Here is a 9,169-nt window from a genome sequence, read left to right on the forward strand (position 1 = left end):
GGAACATTTCCAAGTACTGCATCAAAACATACAACACCAGAAGGCATTCTCCAAAACAGGTTCTATTTATTGAATGTTGTTTACTATCTCTTGGCAGCTTCGTCTTTTTAGATGCTGTTTGGAAGCTTCCCGGATATATACACTGTCAAGTGGAGAGATCTCTGTTCAGATTTCTCAAATAAAAGACTGGAAGAAAGTCATAGGTAAGTATGTTAACTTCAGTTTCTTAGAGACATCAAAGAAACTGCTCACCAGAAAATCCACCCACATGGACCCCCTTCAACCTGTTGAATCAGTTCAGGACTATGATTCAGTGGTAAGGATTAGGCTGTAATGCCTAATGGTATGCTAAGATGAAACTCATAGCTCAAAATGTTATAAGTGTGGCTAGGAGAATAGATATTAGTCCAGAAGAAAATGCATGGAATTTAAGATGTGACTTGGTGTTGTCCATTCTGGGCAACATTGAATATTTCTTTTTATCTGAAGTCCTTTGTCATTTCAAAAAGGTAAGAGGAGTTGGGAAAGAATGAGAAATATAGGAGATTTTATTCTGTATATCTGATAATTTTTTTCAACCACATGTAAATATAAAGAGCTGGCTTTCAAAAACATACACAATGGTGTAGGCTTTTGGGTATAAAACTGTGAACTTACTGGGTCTAGTAATTGATTATTTTTATTTTTTGAGATGAGCAGTTTGTGTACTCCTCCCTTTCAGAGGAACAAAGAGTGAGACAGCAGAATGAAGAAAACAGATTGAGAAAAAACAGATCCACCAAGATCTCATGAGTGGTTGGCCATGGCCCTGACTTTGCAGCACAGTCCTAGAGATGGCCCCAAATCTTGGTGTGTTAAAGATGACAGAGCCAAGTAGCCATTTTAATGAATCGCATGGTCACCCACACAGGACACAGAAATTCAATGTTTGCCCAGATTTGTAGGGGAGCTGCTTCCATGGCTGTATCCACCACAGTAACTGAGAAGCCCTGATATATAGTCCTATGTGAGGCTAGAGGTCTGTGGAGGAGTCTGGGGTACCCTAGGTGCAGGTACAGAAGGCAAGGATAGGTGGATTCTTGCTGGGGCTATCTGCCAGCATCTTTTGCACTCTCTCACCACCAACCCCTCTCACAACGTGGGAGGAGGTTCATGTGGACCTCTTGGGGGCACTGGATGCCACACTGCATAGGAAATAATGCTAGCCAAGCAGCTGAACTTTTTTCTAAATTAACCCCCATATCCTGCACAGAAAATGAAAGTCCAGGGAGGTAAAAGTACTTACCTAAACCCACCTCAAGCAAAGCAGCAGCTGGGAATTTACTAAAAGCCATGAATTATGGATTCCAGGACCATGGTTAAGCATTCAGAAGGCCTTTCCTTCTCCTTAGAAGAACATCTCAGAATGAATAATCACATAGCGTAGGATCAATAAAAAGCAATCTTTAATATATAGACACATAAATAGAAAATGTTTCCAGGTTTATTTTTTAAAAGAAAACACATGAAAGCATCTTAAACGATTTAAAAGAAAAATACTTTATAATTCTAGAGTATAATTATTGGTTTGTTTGTTTTTTTACAATATTTCATCACTTGTATTTCCAGGAAACATCACATTACTTAACCAAAAGGGTACTTGAAAGGGGCACTGAGTCCCCACTCTGATTAGAACAGTTGAAGAATTGGGTTCTATCTTCCTCAACTCAAAAGACAACTCAAAAGAAACTCACCCTACTATGTCACCTGAAGATTTATATTCCGAAAATAACCTATGCAATGTATTTGATTAATAGCAATCACGATCTATAATAATGCTCAGATGAGCTTATTCTATGCCATCCCTGATACAGAGTGACAAAACGAACATAAATACTTGCATTAAACCAGCACCCTCTCCTACCTTATGCCTCATTATATAAAAACCGTGCCATTTTTCCCTGAATGGTAGACCTACAGAGAAGACTTACATTTTTCTTTTACGCTTCCCCTGAGGAGCAAATTTCACTTAGAAACAGTGTTACATCAACCAAAAGCAATTTGTGTACCTAAAAGTATTCAGACATGCTCAGCCTGCAGAACCATCATTAGCATTTGATTGCACACTTTGTTCCTAACAAGCACTCCTTGGCCCTCCAAAAGGTAATAATTGTAGTTCTTCTTCATTCGCTTTAAATTAATTTGTCCTTGGGGGTCACAGCACTGCCAGGTTAGCAGCCTTAGAATCTAACCTCATAATTGTACTCAACTATAGCCTTATGAAGCCTCCTTCAGCAATCACTTAAAAAAAAATATGATTCTCTCCGAATCCTGGAGTCTAGAAAACAGGCACTGAGGGACACAGCTGACCTAGCCCATCGGTGGATTTCTAAATTACCTAAGTATGGAACAGAGCATTCTATTCTTTGTTGGGGATTAACACATATTTACTATCAGCGCTATTAGGTGACATCACTCTGAGTCACATGAATTTAAGGAAATCTATAAAAACCATACTTTTCCTTGGGTTTGCTAATCTCGGTTGTTTTTAAGCTGTTGTCTCTTTTTCCCCCTGTCCAGCTTAGAAATGCATTTAATGATGATGATAGCAACGTGCAATCTGAAGCTGACAAAACTCAAACCTTAAAGACATTTGAGATGTCAAGCCTATGCTGCAGATTTGAAGCAGCAGTTCTAAATAGTATGAAGACATGAACACCTGTGAGCGCCTACTATATGCCAGGCCCAAGCTAGTACTTTACACTTACTATTTTTTAAATATTTCATTTATTTATTTGAGAGAGAGAGAGAGCATGGGGTGGGGGTGGGGGGATTGATGAGGGGCAGAGGGAGAGGGAGACGGAGACTTTCCCTAAGCAAGGAGCCTGCTGCAGGGCCAGGGATCAAACCCAGGACTCATGAGGTTAATGACCTGAGCAGAAGGCAAACACTTAACCAACTGAGCCACCTTATTTAATATTCAAAACAACCTGCTGAAATAGATTTTATCTCTCTTGATTACAGACTAGAATTTGAGGTTCATGGATGTTAAGTCAGTTGCCCACAAATCACACAACCAGTAGGTGGTGGAGCCAGATTCCAAGCCAATAGCCCAGAGCACTGCTTTCTACTCCTTCCTGCAACCCTTAAGCCAGCAATCACTGCCCCCTCCCCTTGGTGCTAAAACCAAGCTCTGGTGGCTGCAGGCGGATGGGTCCAGCTGGTGAAGCAGGTTAGAAGTCCAGGCTGTAAGATCTGGAATCTCTGGGTGCCAGGATCCACGAACTTGACTGAGCTCCTAAAAACGGACTCAACAGTCAAATGCAAGAAATTGGAGAGTAAAGTACTTCCTTCTGGGGCCTTGAGAAAACCAGACCCAAAAGAAACATTCACGGTTACAATCAAAGCCCATTACAGAAGCTCGGAACAATTACAGGAATCACAGGATGTGCTGAGCAGGAAAAAGAGCCAATGGTTCCCTCAGACTGTGTGCTCGGAGGAGACAGCCGATTGCTAAGCAGAGCTAAGAGGAAGCTCAACGAGTCCGAAGTCAGAACAGAGAGATCTGAGCTGCTCCGAGCCAGTGGTCAGCTGCTCCGTAACTGCCCAGCCAACAGCCACTTTTTGAAGCAGTGGCTTCAAACCCTGGCCTTACCTGACCTTATCTTTATAGGCACTTGACCTCACAGGCTGCAAAGCAGCAGGGGGTCCCCCCAGGGAGTCAGCTAATGTTTGGTGATTCTAGAGACGGCTGCACAGAGATCTGAATGTTATTAAAACCTGCGTGTCCCCAGGGTCAAGCACTGTGCGGAGATCAGAGAAGGGACTCCATATCTGTGGAAGGCAGGGAGGAAAAGAAGGAGTGAATAGGTGGTTTTAAGTACCGCTAACATACCATTTAAAACAAGTCCAGGGGCAGCTGGGTGGCTCAGTGGTTGAGCATCTGCCTTCAGCTCAGGTCACGATCCCCGGGTCCTGGGATCTGTCCTGCAGGGAGCCTGCTTCTCCCTCTGCCTGTGTCTCTGCCTCTCTCTGTGTGTGTCTCTCATGAATAAATAAATAAAATCTTAAAAAAAATAAAACTAGTCCAGGTCCAGCTTTGCGTGTCAGGAAGGGGGAAATAGCCAAAGCTGAGCTCTCAGTTGTGGAATGGCAATCATTAGTAAAAGGGTTATTATAAGCCTGAGGACTCAGAGATGTGGATGAGGGACCCTTTAATCACAAAGAAGGTCTGGGGGGGGCAAGATGAAAAATCCAATTGTTGCAAGATGCTGGGGCACCAAGAATCCTCCTGCCTCCTAGGAACTGGGAGGTGAATTAGGAAGGAGAAACCAGCGCAGCAGGATGTGGAGGCAGTAAGGCCGATAAGACTAATAACCCAAAACCCTAACTCAGTCCTCTAACTAGAGCCTCTAAGGACTTAAAGTCGTTAGTTTCTGGTTAATGTTGAGCCTACAGGGAGGGTTCCCTACTCTTCTCAGAGAGTGTTCCAAGGCCAGCAGACATGGAAACCTACGGATGATTGCACATTTTTCTGGTGTCCAGTTACTCATTCTGGCTCCTTGATAGTTGAGATAGAGTAAGTCCTCCTTGGTTTGGTGAAAGATCTGCTTCTCCTGGTGAGCTTTTTTTTTTTTTTTTTTTTTTTTTTTTTGTAAAGGAAGGACAAAGGGCATTGATGAATGATTCCCTGGAGAAATAAGGCAGTGGGGGCAGTTTGCCCATAATCACTATTCTTAAAGCAGGATGACCCTCACGGGAGAAGCAGGGTGCTCCCCACCCTGAACAAGAGCCTCTGGATCCAGCCCCTGCCTCTATACACCTGCTTCGGGGCTTGGCGGACGGGTGATCTGCTCTTCCTTCCCCATCCTCGGCTATTGCCACCTCACGCTGGACTATTTTATTTTTATCTGTACAAACCATAAACTCCAACAGAATAAGTACTGTGTCTATTTTTTTTTTCTTTTCGTCCTCAGACCCTAGGTCTGTGCCTCTGATACTCAATGAACGACAGCTGGATGGAGTGAATGAGTATCAAGAATTTATCTCCAATTTCAACTACAGGGAAGAAAGAGAAGTATTTTAAAGGCCAGAGATACAGGGATATACAGTGTACCCTGAATACTACACAGGGATTGATTTCTTTTAAGTTTTTCCTTAGAAAGCTCCCTCGGGCTGCAATGTAGCAACATATAATCTCTCTCAACACAGAGTTTGGGGCTGAAAATCCAAACAATACACACAGAAAAAAACGGGTGACAAGATGAATGCTATAACTTGGTAATTTCTAGGTCACTAGCAAATGATTACCGTTAATAATTACAAGCTTTTATTGGGCCCTTTCTATTTTCAGAGTGCTTTATAATCATTCACTGGTTATTCCTCACCACGGCACTATGAGGTAGATCATCGTTATTATCGCATTACAGATGCACTAAGGATGTCAAGTTGGATTTAATTGATCCACGAACGTAGCTATTTTTAGTGCTTCATTTGCCCCGCTGCTTTCAGGTCTTAAACATCTATTGATGCTGTCTAGAGGGCGATCCTGCTAAAGTGCAATTTGAGAAGGAAACATTGCAGGAAACGACTGAGAAGCACAGAAGCAGAGTAGGTACTAAATTTCTGAAAGGTTAAGAGATGCCGGAGAGCAGATCCAATGTATTCTAGAAGTACATACATTAGCCACTGACTGTGTTCTTAAAAACTACTTTTCTCCTAAGGTTACTGCCACCTTGAAAATATGGATTTAGTTTAAATGTAGAGGTTCGAAAGCAATTTAGACAATCTGGCCTCACACTGCTGAGCCAGGTTTCCCCTCAGTGATAGATCTGAATCGCAGAACCAAATTATTTTGTGCATATGGGAGCTACACATGATCGGATGTTCAGTCCAAGAACTAAAGCAAGTATGGCCACATGTTGCAAACCGTATGACCCAAGAAGGCTGGTGAATCTGTGGAGTGGCACGTCAGCCATGGAAAGGATCTGTCTCCCTATGCAAAGAGAGTGTCTTAGCTGCCTGGCTATGGGATGGTTTTCCTTCCTCTCTCCATTCTCTGGCTTTCCATCTGCCCATCTGTGGGGCTTTCTCAACAAGCACGGAGATTGTCCCTGTTGTAGGTTGAATTATATTCCTCAAAAAAGACATGTTGAGTCCTAACCCCAGTACCTCAGAATATGACCTTCTTTGGAAATGGTGTCTTTGCAGTGGTAATTAGTTTAGAATGAAGCTATAATATGACACTACATCAAACATGACTAGTGTCCTTAAAAAGGAGAAAATTGAGGGGTGCCTGGGTGGCACAGTTGGTTAAGTGTGTGACTCTGGATTTCAGCTCAGATCACGATCTCAGGGTCATGAAATTGGGTCCTGCATCGGGCTCCACACTAGGCATGGAGCCTGCTTAAGATTCTCTCTCTCATCCTCTCCCTCTGCCCCTGCTCCACTCTCTAAAAAGGAGGTACGGGTTGAATACAGAGACAGACATACAAAGAGGGAAGGTGGCCATGCGAGGATGTAACATTGGAGTGATACAACTGTAAGTCAAGGAACACCAAAGATTGCTGGCAAACTACCAGAAGCTAGGAAGAGGCAAGGAAGGATCCCTTCCCTATAGGTTTCAGTGGAAGAGCTATCCTGCCGACACTTTGATGTCAGACTTCTAGCCTTCAGAACTGTGAGACAATACATTTCTGTTGTTCTAAACCACACAGTTGCTGGTTAGTTGTGGCAGGCTTAGAAAACTAATACAGTTCTTTTTTCTTTTTTTTCAAAGATTTTTTAATTTATTTAATCATGAGAGACACAGGCAGAGGGAGAAGCAGGCTCTGCAGAAAGCCTGATGCAGGATTCGATCCCAGGACTCCAGGATCATGACCTGAGCCAAAGGTAGATACTCAACCACTGAGCCACCCAGGTGCCTGAAATTAAACAGTACTATTTTTATTTATTTATTTATTTATTTATTTATTTATTTATTTTATTATTGGAGTTCAATTTGCCAACATATAGCATAACACCCAGTGCTCATCCCATCAAGTGCCCCACTCAGTGCCCATCACTCAGTCATCCCCACCCCCCGCCCACCTCCCTTTCTACCACCCCTTGTTCATAAAACAGTACTATTAATAGATTAACCTCAAAAGGAGATGAAAAATGACAGATTGTCCAAAGCCGCTGCCCAATAATAAATCTACTAGTGTTTTGTCACTTCCTACTATGTAGAAACTAGACCACGAGGCGATATTTTGAATTGTTACATTAACGATTATAATTGTGGCCACAGCTCTACACATGGAAGCTGCCCTCTAAAAAAAAAAAAAAAAAAGATTTTCATATTAACAAGTTATATCCCTATTTTGTTATAGGACCTTCATTGGAAAACACATGCTTTTTGTCACACAAAACACAATAGGGAAAAAGGTGAAGGATAACACAAAACACTATAAAGAAAGTGTTTTTAAATGCATATCTTACTAATATCCACCACAAACAATTTTTTAAAACACAGTGAATTAAATCCAAATAAGAAGATGTGAAATAACAAAGAGGGGAGATTAATGAAATCGAAAGTATAAAGCAAAGAAAAATCAATAATGCTAAAAGTTAGTTCTTGGAAACATATTTAAAGGTAATAGATATTTAGCATAACTGACATGAAAAAGAGAGATAAGACACAAATTATGAATACTGGAAATTTAAAAAGGACATCACTGTAGATTAAACTGATGTTAAAAGCTGATAAGATGGGACGCCTGGCTGGCTCAGTCAGTGGAGCATAGGACTCTTGATCTTTGGGTCATGAGTTCAAGCACCATGTAGGGTATAGAGATTATACATAAATAAACTTTTTAAAAAGCTGGTAAGATAATATGAATAACATTATGTCAACACATTTACAATTTAGACAAGATGTATACATCCAAAGAAAAACATGATTTAATACACTGACAGAATGTTACATTTAAAATTTCAAACCTGGGTGGCTCAATGGTTGAGCATCTGCCTTTGTCTCAGGTCATGATCCCTAGCTGCTGGGATTGAGTCCTGCATTGGGCTTCCCGCCTCTGCTTGTGTCCCTGCCTCTCTCTGTGTCTCTGATGAATAAATAAATAAAATCTTTTTTATTTTTCTTTCTCCTTTTTTAAAAAGATTTTATTTATTTATTCATCAGAGACACAGAGAGAGGCAGAGACACAGGCAGAGGGAGAAGCAGGCTTCATGTGGGGAGCCTGATGTGGCACTCGATCCTGGTACTCCAGGATCACTCCTTGAGCCGAAGGCAGATGCTCAGCCGCTGAGCCACCCAGGCGTCCCTCTATTTTTTTTTTTAAGATTTTATTTATTTATTCATGAGAGACACAGAGAAATAGAGAGAGAGGCAGAGACACAGGCAGAGGGAGAAGCAGGCTCCATGCAGGGAACCTGACGTGGGACTTGATCCCGGTTCTCCAGGATCATGCCCTGGGCTGAAGACTGCACTAAACCCCTGAGCTACCCAGGCTGCCCAATAAATAAAATCTCTCTAAAAAAAAAAAAAATAAAAATAAAATTTCAAACATGTATCTATTAAAGAAATTGAACCTGCAATTTAAAACTCTCTCACCATGTTAGATATTATATGCCCCCCCTAGTTAATTCATCTAAACATACTTAAAGAAGGGATGATACCAGTCTTAACACAGTCTTCCACAGAACCTAAGAGTAGAAACACTTCTTACTCATTTTATGAGGCCAAGATAACCTAACAGTGACATTTCAAGAAAGGAAAATTATAGGGTAGTATCTCTCAGGAGAACAGATGCTAAAATCCTAAACAATATGTTAGCCTAGAACTCTTCTCAGAAAACTATAAATCATTTTTTATGATAATTAAAGGAGTCCTCAATAAATGAATAAACCATATGCACCCTTGGAAAATTTGATATTATAAAAATGTAAATTCTTTCACAAATAGTTATTTAGATCCAATGAAATACCAGTCAAATCCCAGAAGATTTATTTTTGTGAAAATTTACAAACTGACTCTAAAGTTTATAGGAAAAATGCAGATAATGTGGAATAGCCAAGACCAAGTGAAAGAACAAAGCCGAAGGATCTGTACTACCAAATGCCACAACTTAGTGTTCCTAGTAATTAAGACAGTGTGTTGTTGGCACAGGATAGGGAAACAGACTAGTGGAACTGA

The sequence above is a fragment of the Nyctereutes procyonoides genome, unplaced genomic scaffold (assembly GCF_905146905.1).
Source record: "Nyctereutes procyonoides isolate TBG_1078 unplaced genomic scaffold, NYPRO_anot_genome, whole genome shotgun sequence".
NCBI lineage: Eukaryota > Metazoa > Chordata > Mammalia > Carnivora > Canidae > Nyctereutes > Nyctereutes procyonoides.